Genomic DNA, 17,534 nt, shown 5'->3' on the forward strand with positions numbered 1-17,534 from the left:
ATGAAGCCCCCCAGGTGCTCCCCCGAAGACGCAGATTGCCGTGTGTTCACAATAGGATGAAATCGTTAAAAGAATCGTAATACAAATAAAATCATGAATAATATGTGACTAGAATACAGATCTTATTAAAACAGGTGGCTGGAAAACCCTATGCTTTAAAAATAAGAATGGCATCTCTCTCAAAGTGTCTTCCAATTACAGTCCAGGATCTAATTTACCCTTTTTGGCTCTGCTACTGGAACAGATCTCGGCCAAACAATTTTCTCACCACCGTGGTGATAGTCATCTTGAAGAGCGCTGCTCTTCGGGTTCGCGACCATGTCGAGTCGCAGCACCGAGAGGACCTGCCCGGGGCGGGAGCCAGGCGGGCAACTGAGAGCAGGTGGCGGGCGGGCGGGCGGACCCGCGGCGCTGCGGCCCAGACTGCGGCCCCCGGCGGCGTCTGAGCCCGCGATTTCGTCTGGGGCACCCTCTCGTCTCACCCCGACCCGAGTTCTTTTCAGGGATTAGTCCTGACTTCGTGATTAATAAGCACTTTCTGGTTTTCTTAGGATGACGTCATCCGGCTCAGAGATAAAACAGGCTCCTCTCTGAAGGCTCCCGCCGGAGCAGGGTCCCGTGCCGCGGTGATTGCCCCGGGGACCCGGCCCGGGACCCGCCCTGCCCGGGCTGCCTCGGCCACTTCCTCCCCGTGGCCCCTGGAGCGCTGGGTGCCCAGCCACAGCGCCTCTGCTGTTTATGGCTTTTGCTCACTGGTTAAATGCCAAAGCTTAAGGTTTCTTTCCTTGTTTCATAATTTAAAAAGTAGGACGTGCTCGATTAAAAGGTGGAAAATCATAGAGAAAAGGCATCACCCAAAGGCCTCAACTCTGGGCTCAATTTCTATTAATTTCTTGCGGTTCCCTCCAGTCTTTTTTTTCTCTTTCTTTGCAACAGATTTTCAGGTTTTAAACATTGCTCAGCTGCAGTCGTATTGTAAATATATTATTTTATATCCTACTTTAAGTTAATATTGTAGCAGAAATATGTTATATATATTTTAGCAAATACCATTTTAAAGCACAAAGAATCCTCTTAGTAGATGTACTGTCAGTTATTTAAATATTATCTCAATTTATAGGTGTCTAGGGTATTCCCAATTTTTACTAGTAAAGTTGACCCTTGAACAATGCAGGGGTTACAGCTACAGACTCTGAGCAGCCAAAAATCCGCATAACTTTTGACTCATCAGAAACATAACTAAAGTCATCCTTCCGTAATAGCGGGAGGTTGGTTCCAGGACCCCACAGATTCCAAAATTTACAGATGCTCGAATTCCCTACATAAAATGACATAGAACAATGCATACAGCCAGCCCTCCGCATCTGTGTATTCCCAACCCCAGGCTGAAAATACTGTTTTCCAGCGGAGATTGGTTCAATCTGTGGATGTGAACCGGGAAAACGGAGGGCCGCCTGTACTTGTATATTTACTGACTCATGCAGTTCAAACCTGTATAGTTCAAGGGTCAGCTGTGGGTAGACCACCCCTGCCCCATCCCATGTTTGCCCTAGGGTTGGTGGTTGGTGGACCATGCAAGCCCCAGCTAAGAATGGCATCCAGTATATATCCAGGGGTGACAGAAACTTGAAAACTTCTGCTCTTGTCCACATTGCTGATGGTAGAGAGCCAGGGTAGAGGGCTCAGTGTGCAGAGCAGCAGGACGACTTTTGTGTCTGTGAAGTGGAGGTCACAGGCTTTGCAGAGGAGATGGAGGCTGGTGGCAGAAAGGGATGCCTCTCGCACTCGGGTGAGAAAGAGGCTAAGAAAAGACAGTAAGCTGACACCTAAGGGGAAAACTCTCCATGAAGATAAGTGGCTGGTGATTTTTAGAACATTGATGTTGAACACTCAGGTTTAATTCTGTTAGTCCCAAGCTCCAGTGTATTATTTGGGAAAACTCTTCTTGTCTTTCTCTTACTAAAAAAAATCAGAGAAATACAGGAGAAAGCATCAGGCCTAAGTGAAGGAAGAGTAAGAGCATGGAGAGCATTTTCTGCCTTGCTGTGATCAGCCCCTCTGGAAAGTCCCTGTCCTCCTTTCTGAGAGACGAACGTAATGTTTTTGCAAGATTCCAGGTATCTGTGATAAGCGAAGCCTATGAGCCATTCAGACGTTCTCTGTGAGCTCACGTACGCCTACTATGTATCTCCTGAAAGTCGCCTTGACTAACGTTGTGGGAGTAGAAGGAGGTGATGAGAAAAAGGCTGGTGGTTTGAGAACAAATTCAAGCTCCCAGGCCCTTTTTGTCCCAGAAGGTCTTACACACTCTATCATATGTTAGTCTGGTTAGTAAAGGACGTGCAGCCCTCTGAGTTGTCTGAATACCAAAACACTACAGGTCCTGCTGTAGTTGGACTTGTGACTGTCTGGAACCCAAGGGATAAGTAGGAACAGCCAGGTATTGGCATCTTTTTCTTCGCATCTCCCTCTTTGCTTGGTCTAAAGAGGCTTTTCCTTTATGAGGGTGTGGCGCAAACTCTGTCCCTAGGAAAGCCAGTTTTCTCAGCACTATCTTTGTGAGGAAAGCTAGACTGACCAACTGGCAACATTCTCTGTCTTGACTGAAGTATGCACCACAAAGCAGGCACTTTGTATAACGGGCATATACTTTGCAAAGTAGCTATCAGCTCTTGACCCATCTGAGAACTAGCAGTGAAGCAGTGATACAATTTCAGAAAGGCTGAGACAGGTCACAGTGGCTTTTTTCCCCCTCTGAACCCCGAAGAGGTGCCTGCCCTTTCCGCTGTCGCCTTTCCAGAGCAGGTCCCTGTACTGAAAGTACAGCCATTCCCTCCTAACCCACGTGCCTCACCTCTGCGGTCTCCACACAGAAGCCAGGTCACTGTGGCGTCTCCACAGGGACACATATGCTCTAAAAAGTAGAGGAGAGCCAGCCTCCTGAGGGCGACACTCCAGACCTGGCTGCCAGCAGCCAGCCCACCAGCTCCCAGATCTCTAAATCTTCTCCCTTATGAGCTCCCAGGGATTCTTCCAGCTCCCATTTCTAGAGGATGGCTTCCTTTTTGCTATCCAGCTCTCACAGGATTGGGGAAAAGCCAGCTCCATTCTCATTGTGTCCAATGAGGTCAGACCCTCCCGGCCCGGGCTCTCAGCATCTCTTTCTCCAAGTCACTACATTCTACAGGCACTTGCTGCTCCTGCTGTGTTCTGCCTGTGAAAAGGTCACCTGCTTTTCAAATTCTTTCCACCCTCCTCCCAGTTACTTGTGATAGCCTCTTAGACGCTTAAAAATAACATTTATTTCCCCAATGTTTTTTTTTTTATATTTCCATTTGGCAAAGTTTATTTTGTTCCATGTGTTTCTAAGGGAACAGAAATCAAAATGGTTTATGTCCTACTTCATACATTGGCCTGCCTGATGTTGTCAGACTGGAATTGTCCTTCAGCACAGAGTGGGTACACCCAACCATGAGCTGGACCTTGATGCAGAAACTATATAAACTATGAAGACAATGGGCATTGCTTGGCTGTTGGAAAATCTGCTTCATTGCACTTCTTTTAATCAAGCAGTGAATTTTTTTCATAGATTCAAGCCCTTTGCATGGATATAGTAACATTGATAATATTGATAAGAACATAAAAATGGGGCCGGCCAAGTGACTCAGTTGGTTAAGAGCTTGCTCAAGCGTGCGAGCTCTAAGCAACAGCGGTTTGATGCCCGGCCCGAGCTGAGCTGCCAACAGGTGGCAGGATGGCTCAGCTAAAAAAAAAAAAAAAGAACATAAAAATGGGTTATATTGTACAATGTATATAATTATACAATGATATATATATATATATTGATAATAATATAAAAGTGAGTTACATTATAATCATGAACCATGACATTGTGTTCCATTATTAAAATAAAACTGAGGGCAGTGTAAGTCAAAATGGAAATCCATAGTTACTGGAATGGGTGCTTCTGGGAAATGGAAATATGCAGGAAATGTTCTATTTGAAGATCTGGGTGGTAGTTACATAAATGTGTCCATTTTGTGGAAATTCAATGAGTTCTGTGTTTATGATCACATTTTTCTACATGTATGCTTTACTTCAATAGAAAAGTTGACTTACAATAAACAAACTGAGGTGTTTTGTTTAGGTAGACAATGAAGGCCATTATTCCTTCATTCAACAAACAGTATTTTATTGCTCACTTGGTGCTCAATGGTAAGCATAGTCTTTGTACATATTACAGAAATAAATAACTTAGTAGCCACAGGGCCTGGCTTCAAGGAGTTTATAGTTAAGAGTCAGCTACACTGTAAGTTAACTATACTATAAGTTAATAAGCTCAGTGTATGCACCAGTGCTGGATTCTTAGTTGTGGCAAATGTACCATAGTAACTTAAAATGTGAACATTAGGAGAAACTAGCTAGGGGGCCTATGGGAATTCTCTATACAATCTTTGTGACTTTTATGTAAATCTAATTCCATATCATCATATATAGGATGAAATATTATCTGGCTACAAGAAGGATATCCTGCCATTTCTGATAACATGGATGGAACTTGAAGGTATTCTGCTAAGTGAAATAAGTCAGATAAAGACAAATATTATATGATATCACTTACATGTAGAATCTAAAAAAGTCAAACTCATAGAAATAGAGAGTAGATTGGTGGTTACCAGGGGCTGAGGGGTGGTAGGAAATAAGGAGATACTGGTCAGAGTAGAAACGTCTGGTTTCAAAATGAATAAGTTCTGGGGATCTAAGCATAACATGGTGGTTATAGTTAATAATACTGTATTATATACTTAAAAGTTCCTAAGGGAGTAAATCTTAAATGTTCTCACCACAAAAAAAGAAATGGTAGCTATGTGAGGTGATGGAGGTGTTAGCTAATACTATGGTGTATATGTATCATTTCACAATACAGAAGTGTATCATACAAGATGTTATATCTTAAACTTAGACAATGTTATAAGTCAGTTAGATCTCAATAAAACTGGAAAAGAAACTGTAGAGCATATAACTGGACCAGTACATGGTTCTAATGGACTAGTGATTTGGAACCCAGAAAAGAGTGGTGTGGAGTAAGACTGAGAAAGCAGAGGGCCCTAAATGCAGATCAGGGAGAGCCTTACATTTTAAAACTTAACTAATGCACAAAACAATTAGCTCTGAATTGCTATGGAAATCGATTATTTTGCAATGAAAGATAAATAAGTTCATTTGAACACTGATAGAAATGAATGTATTTAAATTACCTCCCAAGTCTATGTACACCTAGCACAGAGCTAAAGGAATTAAGTTACAAGATTTGTGGAGTACTCTCTATGTACCGAGTACTGCGATAAGCACTTTATGTCTCCTACCTTGTTTAATCATCCTGAGATCCTTATGAAGCAGCTGTTATCATTTTATTTTACAGATAGAAAATCAAGAACTCGTGTCCAGCAAATACAAAGGGTCATAAATATAAAAAATAGATACAGCCACCTGAGATCATGTTTGTTTCCAGCAAACACAAAAGCCATAAACATCAAAAATAGATAAAGCCCTTAGTGCCAGAATGTGCTTCAGTGGTTGAAACAGAACTCTGAGCTGAAAATATGTTTACATTCACGTTTTATTTAAAGTTTTTTTTTTTTAACTGAAAAGAGGGTCATCTGGGACTAATTTAAGTTCTTCCAAATCTAATGGTCTTGATAAGTCCATTTATCAAGTGTGTTTTATGAAATAATTCAGACAAGAGAGTTTGGCACGCAGTAATTATCACACGGTGTACCAGAAACTGATAACGTCTGGCCTACGCAGACTAGACCAGACGTAGCACAGGAGAGCTGTTATCCTGCTCAGTTGTAAACTCTTGTTCTGTGCAGTCAGGGACAACGTAGCAATGCTACATGGACTATAGGACTGACATCCCAGCTCTGAGCTGTGAATGTTTCCAAATAGTCCCGAGGAAAATGAAAAGGATTTAACTTTCCTATCTTGGGGTTTCTAGAAGTATTGTGAGTTGCCTGCAAAGCCAAGTTACTATGTATTTGAGAGTCGCGTGGCTCAATAGTTATTAATGTCAACGCCCCCCCCCACACACACACACAGACACACACACACACACACACACACACACACATACACACACACACACTTATAAGATGCAGTAAGAAGGAAAATAGGTTTTAGTTTGACTTTTAATAATTCTCAAATCATGCAGAAATGAAAAGTTCATCAAAGATCCATAGTTTCCATTGAAAATTTCCTTCCTTTGTTTTTTTAATAAGACTTATCCTCCCCACAGTAAGCCACAAAACAATTTTTGCCCTCTTTATATTTATGGAAAGAGAATTAAACTCTTGAGTGGAAATTTTGTTTTCCTTTAATTCCTGACAAACTGTGTCCTATACCTGACAACCACAAGGTAGGAAGACAGCTGAGTTACTCAAAGAAACATTTTCTTCTTGATCTTACCATTCAATATCACAGGGTGTGATGAAAACTGGAATAAATATGGAAACCACAGAGGTGCCAGAACATTACATTTAAAAAATGGAATTATTTGAGTCAATCTGGAATGTCTGGTTCTTTTGGTTTAGGCCTCATGGGTAGCATTGTGCTTCAAAAAACAACTCGAATTGGCTACCAAGATTCCAGAAGGGGAACATAATGTTGTACCTTTATGGAAAGATGCTTATCTTTGTCTACTGTTAGCAGAAAGAGGCTGGATTCTTCCACCTTTTCATGTTTCAAAACGAAAATTGTTCAAATAAGTTTCAAACTTGAACAGAATTTAGAAACAAGAGTGGTAGGAGGTAATTTCTCAGGTCTTTTCAGTTTGTGCTAGTCTTTATTTGAAAGAAACACCGCAGCATGAATCAAATCCTCTACAGCTACTGTAATATGGGGGTTGAGGGAGACCCATCATCACCACTTCCCCTTATGTGATTTGGCAATTACAGAAAGGTCTCAGAGTCAGTAATCCTGAATATAAGACTCAGACCTGCCGAGGAGACAGATGCTGATATGAGACCATGATCTGGCAGCAGTTCAACTCCCCTCCTAGAAAATGCTGCCTGGAACCCAGGGACCTCCAACTCTGGGAATCCATGCTGCTATCTCTGTCAAGGCCTTCACCAAGAGCTATGAACACAGGGCAGGTCTCATTTCTCCCCTGTAACCAACACTCAAAGTTATAGGGGGTGTGTCTGACCTCAGTACAGCATTGCAGAAAACCAAAGGGAATTACAACATATGAAGGAAAGAATTTTAAGCTGTGTCATCCAACAAAGAGAAAAAACTCCCCACCGAGTTAAGGGGACACACCCGACTCCTAAACTTGTTGACCTGTTGTCCCATAGAGGGAATGAATCCCCACTGTGGGACTCTGCAACTCCTTCCTTGGGGTTGGTCTAACTCCAGCATCCTTCCTCTCCTTGGTATAGTACACATCTCCACGCCGGGCCAACCTTGCCTAGAAGATTCTAATGGCGTATGTGCATGCACACAGACCTTCTCCCACCATACCATTACCACACACAAGAAATGCAACATGCATGCAATAATCTTGTCTAATGCAGTGCTTCTTTACCTTTAATGTGCATATAAACTACCTGGGGGCGGGAAGCTGAAACTGTATTTCTAACAAGCTCCCAAGTGACATGACTGCTGCTGGTTCACGGCCCACACTTTGAGTAGCAAGGGTTTACTTAATATACAATCCATAGTCAACTTTATTCAATTGTCCCAGAATGTCTTTGACAGTTCTTCTTTTCTGATTCAGAATCCAATCAGGAATCATTGCATTACAGATGGCCATCATGTCCCTTTAGGCAGAGATCATGAGCTCTTTATTGGCTGCTCACTTAGTTACACTAAGACCCAGTGAAAGTGTTATTTCTCCTTGTGAGACACCCCGCCCCCATTAATTACTTGGACTGGGACCACCCTTCTCCCAGTCTCAGGGAGGACAGGCAGAGCAGAGAATGATGTTTTGTCCAGTTCCATCTGAAGGGAAGCACCTGGAGACTACACTGTAAGGTTTAGGTCCTATTATGTGCTTCTTGATACAAAAACACACAATGACCTGGACTTTCTGAGGCAAATGCAGGGATATGGTGCCTAGCTCAGAATAGCAACACAACACTAAACACAGCTGCAAAGGAGTTTTACTGTTCTCATTCCCAGACATAAAAATACATTATCTCCAGAGAAATTAGAGTCCAATGCTCCATACAAGCATGGTGACACCCAGTGGGTATACAAACTTCATATCCTATTTCCCAGAGCTTATCATTTAGACCAGTTTAATCCCTCCTAGGATAACTCTCCCATGGGCCCTAGCAGGATGGCCCTGGAAACCTGTAGCTGTCCAAATCACACCGTCCAGTGTGGACTCTGCAATCCCCCTTGCTCAGCGTCCCCATCGCCACTCACCGCAGGTACCTCTCCACAGTGGCCTCTGCTAAAACACACATATTGCCTAGAGGGAAGGATGATAGATTAATCCTTATGGTCAGCTGGTTAGTAAAGACTCTCACACGAAGAATCAGGAATCGGAATAGGCTATTATTCAAGTTGATGGGGAGGAGGTTATATGGCAGGACAGAGGAGTGGGAAAGCAGGGAACCAGATAAACCGGAAGCACTGCAGGTCATCTGGTACGCGGGATGAGAGTGGGCATCGGAATAAAAGTGGTAACAAAAGGAGACCGGGAAGTCCCACATTCACAAGCCTCACATTTGTCCTCAGATCAACACATCATGCTCCCAGGCAGCATAGGAGTTATTTCACAGAATGAAAATGAGTCCAAGATTAGAAGGTTTTAGATCTAGAAGCCCCCTTTCTCAAAACCACCTTCCCTGACAACATTTTCATAGGATTATTTTAGTCTCTGCTTGAGCGTTTCCTCTGTGAGATCTACCATGTGCCCACATTCCTAAAGAATACATAACACTAACACCTAGTGATGATTGAGTGCCTTTAACACAGGCTCCATTCGTACGATTTTACAGTCATTTAATCTCCACAACAGCCCTAAAATGGTGGTTCTATTACAATCCCCGTTCTACAGATGGGCATACTGAGGCACTGAGAAATTTAGTAACTGGATCAAGAGGAGACCCATCTAAATTGGACCCAAGAAGTAGGATTCCAAGGCCAGTGATCTTAACCACTTCTCTCAACTGCCTCCCAAGAAGACACAAAGCAGAACAATTGCTGCCTGGAGAAGTTTAAATCCTAAAATATGTAGTACACATATATACTCATTCGTCTTACAATTTTAAAATTCATAATGCAATGCAATGTACTTTTAAAACAATGTTTTGACTTGGTTTTTCTGCTTTTCCTATTTTCTATATTTTGCTTGTGGTAAGCTCAGCACAGACCTCCTGGGGAAAGACTTGTGCCAGAGAGGAAAGATAAAGATTCCTTCTATAACTCACCCATGACAGGAAACTTCCCAAGGCTGCATGGGGGATCTGGAAAGGGATTTGTGGGGGAGGGGAGGGGAGAGAAGGAAAATGGCTAAACAGTGTCTCTGAGATAGCTGATGACTTCCAAACTGATAAAGCTTGCCTCAGGCTTTCCATTTTGGTGTCTTACAGGCATCTCTAACTTAAGTCTAAACCCAAATACTTGATTTCCACCACCATTCCCCAAACCTGTTCTCACCCACTTTATTAAATCATACCACTTAGTTTCTTAGGTCAAAAACAGGGGAGCTACCCAAGATGTCTTTCTCCCTAACATTCACAGTAATTTCATTGGCAGGTCCTATGTTGTACTTTCTAAAGATATCCAGTATCCAAGAATTTCTCACCATCCTGCTGCCCCTATCACCTCCTGCATCTGAGCCACCATCATCTCCTCCCGGATTACTGCACTAGCTTCCTATCTGGTCTACCTTTTTCTACTCTTTTTACTTTTTACCTTCTTCTACTCTTGCTCTCCCAAAGACTTTACTCCACATGGCAGCACTGACCTTTAAAAACATAAGTCACATCATTTCTCTCCCTGCTCAGAACCCTCCAATGACTTCTTATGAAACTTAGAATGAAATAAAACTTTCTCATCATGGTCAACAGTGTGGACTCTATGTAATCTGGTCCCTGACCACCTCTCCGCGATCACACCTGCTACCCTCACCTCCTGCTCATTTCACTCCAGCCACATTGGCCTTCTTGCTGTTCCTTAAACACCCTAAGTTTATTTCCCCTTTATATTTGCTGTTCCCTTTCCTTAAATTGCTTTTCCTTGTTCCCAAAACTTTGTAAGGCTAAGTGCCTGATTTTATTCAAATGTCACCTCCCTGGACATACTTTCTAAAATAGTTGTTCCAACCCCAGCTTCAACCACCACTTTTTATCTCTTTATTCTGCTCTATTTTTTTTGTTTGTTTTTTGTAGCACTTATCACTCCTGAAACCATATTTTGTAGTTATTATTTACTTATTTCTGATTTATCCTGTTAGATTATAAATTTTACGAGAGCAGGGATCTTGTCATATCATATTCACAGTTGTTTCCCCAGTACCTGGCACAAACTAAGTGCTCAATTAATATTAACTTACTTTATGAATATAGTCTAACCAGTCCAAAAACCTGTTTTTGAACTTCCTTACTGATATCTCGATCCATATTTCTATCTTTGAGCTTTATATTCCAAAAGAAACTCAAACTTAACGTATTGAAAAACTGAGCTTCTTGTTACTTCCCATCCTTTTCCCAAGGTGCCCGTCCCGTCATTCCCAAGCTTAATTAACAGCAGTATTCTTCTCCCAGGCCCTCAAGACAGAAACCTGAGCATCGTTCTAATTTTGCCCTCTCCCTCACTCCCAATCTATCACTTCTACTTGTATCAGATTATGTGTTTAGTTACAAACAACAGAAACCACTCAAGCTGGTTTAAGAAAAAGAAAAGAATTTATTAAATTATTAGATAGCACAGAATCTTCAGGAAGGTCTGAGAACCGAACTTGGAGGATCTGCAGGCAAGAACAATGCCCAGGTCACCCTGCCATGCTGTCCAGTGGAAATCCTGCCACTGCCACTGCTGGCACAGGCCTTACAGATCACAAAAAACTCCAGGGTGAAAAGTGACTACTAGGACCGCTGTCTCTCAAAACTCCGTCCCACCACTATCCTCATCAGAATGGATTCCATGTGCTACTTCCTTCTTCATGAACTTTGTTAAAACAAGTCCTGATAGACATCTGAGGGGCAGAGCCCAATTCATATTCCTGTGCCCCATCTGACATGGAGGCTAGGGAAGTGAGTTTCTGGCTTCTTCTTTGAGGAGGTGGACTAAGTTGAGAAATTCCCCAACCATAGGAAGTGTATTCAAGAAACACAGGGCAGCCACAAGGCATCACAGACATTAGTTAACTATCTCCTATTGCCCAAGTGCACCCACCGCCACTGAGTCAGCTCAAGTCTTCATAGCTTGTGGTCTTGACTAATGTGATAACCTCCTAACTGGTTTCCTTCCTCTATTCTCACCTCCTCACTCATCCTAGAGCAATACATCAAAAAACAAATCTTACCAAATCACTCCCTTACTACCATCCATTTTGTTTTTTTAAAAAAACAAAAGGTCCCTCCAAAGCTCTCATTGTCTCTAGGTGAAGTCCAAATCCTCAGATTACCATGTAGAGCTTTCTGTAACGTGGTTCTTTCCAAGAGCATCTCCTCACTCAGGATCCTGTGCTGCTTTTCCACCAAACTATGTGCCCTTCTCCAAACCTTGCCAAGTCTCTCCTGCTTCTGTTCCCTTGTACATACTCTGTCTGCTCCTTAGAATGGCCCTCTCCCCTGCAAACTCTTCCTCATCCTTCAAAACTCATCTCAAGCATCACCTCGCTGCATGTACCCTGATCAGGATTCAGGACAAGACACTGCCCACTTGAGTCTCCCTTGACCCATTTCTCAATCAGCACTTATTCTGTGTTTTTGTAATTGTTTGCTTCCACATCTGTCTCCCTGACTGGACAGAGCTCGACTTGAGCTCTTTAATAGCAGCAACCATTGCCTTATTTTTGTATCCCTAACACATTGTCTGGCTCATAGCAGACACAATAAACATTTGTTGCACGAAGAGTGCTGCTGCTGCTAATTGTGTTCATTTGTAGAACACATATTATGTGACAGGCACTGTACTAAGATATATGTAAATGCATACATTTCCATACATTGTTATTTAATACATATAATGATTCTATGAGGTAGGTATGGTTGTCCTTATTTTATAGGTGGAAAAAATGAGCTTTAATGAAGAAATAAAACTTTCCCAGTGTCACATGACCAGAAACCAACTGAGCTGAAATATGAACTTGGATTTATTTGATTTCAAAGCCTGTAGTCTTAATGATTTTACTTATTTTGTTCTGCTGGAAATGTAACTGCTTCTTTCCATGCCCTTGAAGACCATAAGCTCCTTCAAGACAAGAAGCCATATCTTTTCATTTCTATGTTTGCACATTTGTATTAGTTTCTTAGGGTTGACAAAATATAGTACCACAAACTGAGTGGCTTAAACAACAGAAATTTATTGTCTTACAGTTCTGGAGGCTACAAGTCTGAGATCCAAATGTGGACAGGCCTGTGCTCCCTCTGAAGACACTAAGGGAGGATCTGTTCCAGCCTCTTGCCTAACTTCTGGTAGTTTCTTGGCTTGTGACAGCAGAGCTCTAATCTTTACATGGCGGCCTCCCTGTGTGCCTGGTCTCTGTGGCCAAGTCCCTCTTCTATAAAGACACAGTTGCTTTGGGATAGGGCCCACCAACTAATGACCTCGTCTTCACTCGATCATCTGCAAAGACACTATTTCCAGATAAGGTCACATTCACAGGAACTGAGGGTTAGGATTTCAACACACTTTTGGGCGGGGCGGCGGGGGGGGGGACACACACAATTTAACCCATAATACCCCATGTCTAGCAAAGTGTCATGCAGTTAGCAGACGCCCAGTTAAGGTTTGTTAAAAGAACTTGAGGACACCCAGTGAGACCTGGCCTCTAGCCAGTGTGTTTGAGACCCTCCACCCATAGGCAGGGGTGAAGTAAATATGCATTGTCTGGTGGCCACATCATTCTCTGCTAAACCTCTGCAGGGCTGGTGGGTGGGGAGGGGCCATAGTGAATGAAGGTCGCCTTCCCTTAGAAAAGTCAGTATTTTCTCCCAGGAAGGATATAATGTCTTGGGGCTCATGTGTAGATAAGAGGAAAGGGATTTGGGCTAGCTGCTTGCATGGCAGTGGTGTCAGGCCAAGAGGTTGTAAACATGCCATCCTCTGGAATGTGTCTGCCTGCTTCGCTTGGCAGATTCCTCAAGGACTGGATGCACTCCAGCCAATGTCTGAGCCTCTGCCTCCTTACTTGGGGCCCATGAGAATCTGTCCCGCTGTCCACAGTCCACTCCTCTATGCCTTCTTGTTCTGCCCCCAGTACTGGCCTCAGGGAAGAGTTATTTTATTCTATTTTTAAAAGTTAGACACATATCATATTGAGCATTTCTTGGATGCCTAGCACTTTATGTGTCTCATGTCATTTGACCTTTGCCATAATAACACGAAGCAGAGTTTTCATTTAATTGCAGAATACATCATATATAAAAATGAATTTTTTTTTCTGTAGAACTATAAAAATAGTCATGAAATTTGTAACCACTCCCCAGGATAAGAAACAGAACATTTCCCGTATCTTAGAGGCTTCGGTGGATCTCTCTCCAATTATATCGTCCTCTCTCCCCTGCAAGAGAAATATCTGAATTTTGTATTAATCATACCCTTGCTTTTCTTTATAGTTTACCAGCTATCTGTGCATCTCTTAGAAGATAATACTTAGTTTTCCAAGTTTTGTTCTTTATATAAATGGAATCAAACTGCCTTAGTAGTTTATTTCTTTATAGCATCATTGTTTTTTGAGATTCATCCATATTGATACATGTAATAATTCAATCATTGTCTCTGCGGTGTGATTTTCCATTATATAAATACACCAGAATCTATCTATTCTATCTACTCTTTGTGGACATTGGGAATGTTGCCAATCAGAGCTGTCATGACAGTGCTGCTAGGGACATTCTTCTACATGGCTTCCAATGTACACAGGCAGCTTCTCTAGGCTACATACTTATGGTATAATGAATGGGGTCAGGATATGCACATTTTAACTTTACTAAGTAGTGCCCAAGTATTTTTGAAGGGCTAATACCAGGTTATACTCCTGCTATCAATGGATTAAAGATCTCATTACTCCACAGACTTGCAGACTTCTGGTTTTATCGGAATTAAAAATTTTGTCCATCCAGGGGGAATGAAATTATAATTTTAATATGCATTTCCTTGATTACTAAAAAGGATGAACACTAATGAGGTTTAACTCTTCTTTTATGAAGTGCCTATTGTATCCATTTTCCCACTGAGTTCTGTTGCCTTTTTTCTTGATTTGTAGTAATTTTTAATATACTCTGGATACTAGTCCTTTTTGATTATGGATTTTTATGTGTTGAAATATCTTCTTCATTTTATGACTTATTTTTACTCTCTATACAGTGTCATTTGATGAGAGGCATTTAACAGAAGTGAAATTTTTCAATTTTTCTTTTATGGTTTATGTTTTTGTTTTTTATTTAAAGAAATCCTTCCTTACCCTTAAATTATCATAAAGATATTCTCCTAATTTATCTTCTAAAAGATTTATACCTTTACCTTTCATGTTTAAGTCCTTATTTCACTTGTACTTAATGTTTGTGTATGCCTTTTATTGTTGCTGCTGAGAAGATTCAATTGTCATTGCAACTGTTGGTCCTCTGAAGGCAATCTATGTTTCTTCTCTGTTTTTTTATAACAGCTTTATTGAGATATAAGTCATATACAATAAAATTTACTTTTTTAAAGTGTACAGTTCAGGGATTTTTAGTGTATTCATAGTTATACAACCATCCCTAATACCTAATTTTAGAACATTGTCATCACCACCACCCCCCAAACCCCATATCAATCATTAGATGTCATTCCCAATTACGTCATTTTTTCTCTCCCTGACAACCACTAATCAACTTTCTGTCTCTATGGACTTGCCTATTCTGGACATCTCATATAAATAGAATCACAATATATGTGGCCTTTTGTGACTGGTTTCTTTCAGTTAAGCATAATGCTTTTAAAGTTCATCCATGTTGTAATATGTATCAGCACGGATTTCCTTTTATGGGTAAATAATTTTCCATTGTATGGATTTACCACATTATTCATTGATCAGTTGATGGACATTTGGTTATTTCCACTTTTTGGCTTTTATAAGTAATCCTGCTATAAACATGAATGTACACATTTTGTGTAGATATGTTTTCAGTTGTATTGAGTACATATCTAGCAGTGGAATTGCTGTAGTAATTCTGTGTTCAATATTTTGAGGACCTGCCAAACTCTTTCTCAAACTGGCTGCACCATTTCTCTGATAGCATTTAATATGTTTTTTTTATTTTTATTTTTTGGTATTCTGTAGCTTTACTATTATATATTTATACATGGATTTTTTTTTTAATTCTTCTTGAAAGTCATTGGGATTCCTGGATCTAAAGATTAGAGTCTAAATTATTTTTAAAAATATCTCAGCCATTATCTCATTAAGTATTGTGTCCTCTGCATTCATCTATTATTTCCCTTTATTCTAATTAAAAGTATGTTAGACCTTCTCAGCCTATTTCCATTTGATCCCTCATATTTTCCATCTCTATTTTTCTGTGCTGCATTCTGGGTAATTTCTTCACCCTATCTTCCAGTTTACTAGTTTTCCCTTCAGCTTTAGTACCTTATTTAGTTCATCCATGGAATTTTAAATTTCAATTATTAATTTTTTATTTCTAGAAGCTTGCTGTGGTTCTTTTTCAAAATCACTCATGTTCCCTGCACATGTTGTCAAGGTTTTCTTTTTATTCTTGAAGCAATTAAACATATTTTTTTTAGTATTGTGTCTGATTATTCTGATATCTGAAAACTGGTTTGCTTCTGCTCTCTTTTTTATCATTCTCATTCATAATGTCCTGCTTTCCTAGTGTGTTTTTTTGTTTTATTTTATTGCGAGTTGCTTATTTTCCTTGTAACTTTATCTGAAAAAAATTCTGTAGGATCTGGATTGAAGTTGAATTCCTCTCAAGAAGATTCAAGTTGCTCGTGCCAGTCTCCTGGGGGCACTAATCTGCTACTACTTTAAGACAAGTTCTTCACGCAAAGTCTTTTGACCACACAGGTGGCATGAATTCAGGCTGATAAAGCCTTATAAGAGCTCTGTTGTGATTATAATCTTGGAGGAGAAGTTGTTTTGTCCCTCCACCCAGTAACTAGGTCAATACAGGCAAGTCTCGTAGCCCTCCCCTTCTCTGTGGCAGTGTTGCTTTTTTGTTTTTGTTGTTGTTTTTTTTGTTTTTTCTTGTTCTTGCCTTTGGGAGCTCAGTTGGTTCTAAGGTATCTTATTCAATCTCCACTTTGGGCAAGCTCTAGGCTTATCTTCCACCTTTGGAGTCATGTACATACATCAAAGTGGAAGTTCAAGTTTCCTGGCTTAAGCAGAAAACCTCGGGGTGAAAATCACCTTGTTCCTCAGTGACCTCTAAGTTCCTGCTGTTACTTCCCTCTTGGGATTCACAGAATCTTTACTTTCAAGACACCTTAACAATGTGCTAAACTAACAAACAAACAAACAGTTTTTTCTCTTTCATTTTAGGTGCTTTGGTTGGGTCATTCAGTGTATCTAATTTGTTACGCTGCCAGAAACTGAAACCCAGGTGATCTTACCCAGGTGAGAAAAATGAGGCTTAGTAAAGCTGTATCTAAAGCTCCAAACCAGTACATGAGTAGTGCTGACTTGAAGGAGCCACAGGTAGCCTGATCTCTCACCACGGCACTCTGGCTGGTGGAAAGATAGAAGGGCATTGATTTTCAAGTTAGGGACTCTCAAGTAAAAGTTCTCAGGCAGGCTTATGTATCCCCTGGAAAAAGGAAGTTGATATTGTTTCAAGGGGAAAGTAGCAGCTTCCCTTTGTGTTTCCCTTTTCCATGTCATCTGCCCTCTAATATTCTCTTCATTCCTGAATTTGGCAATTTTGTATGTTATAGAAGGTAGGAAGTGGTAGGGTTAAGGGCCTTCATGGAATCAGCCAAGGTCAGAACTTTGACCTAGAGGTTATCCCTTTATTCCTTCATTTCGTAGATGTTTACTGAATAATGTGTTGTTCCTGGGGAATGCACTGAAAAGAAGACCCAGTATTTGCATTCATGGAGCTTACAGCTGATAGAGGAGACGGAGAAGTGGACCAGACTTAGGAAGGCTAGGAGAGTTGCCTCAAAGAGGGAAGCACTGGACGCCACGGCAGCAATGAGGAGTCAGGAGCTCAGGGGCTCAGGCAGAATTTCTTGGAAGAAGTGACATCTTAGCTGAGACCTGAGGGTGACCAGGGATCAGCCAGGCAGGGAGGGGAGGAGACCACAGTATTCCACATGTAGAAAGTTCTGAGCCCAAGAGTTAAGGTGAGGAGTGGCAA

Source organism: Hipposideros armiger, unplaced genomic scaffold, assembly GCF_001890085.2.
Source record: "Hipposideros armiger isolate ML-2016 unplaced genomic scaffold, ASM189008v1 scaffold_179, whole genome shotgun sequence".
Classification (NCBI taxonomy): Eukaryota; Metazoa; Chordata; class Mammalia; order Chiroptera; family Hipposideridae; genus Hipposideros; species Hipposideros armiger.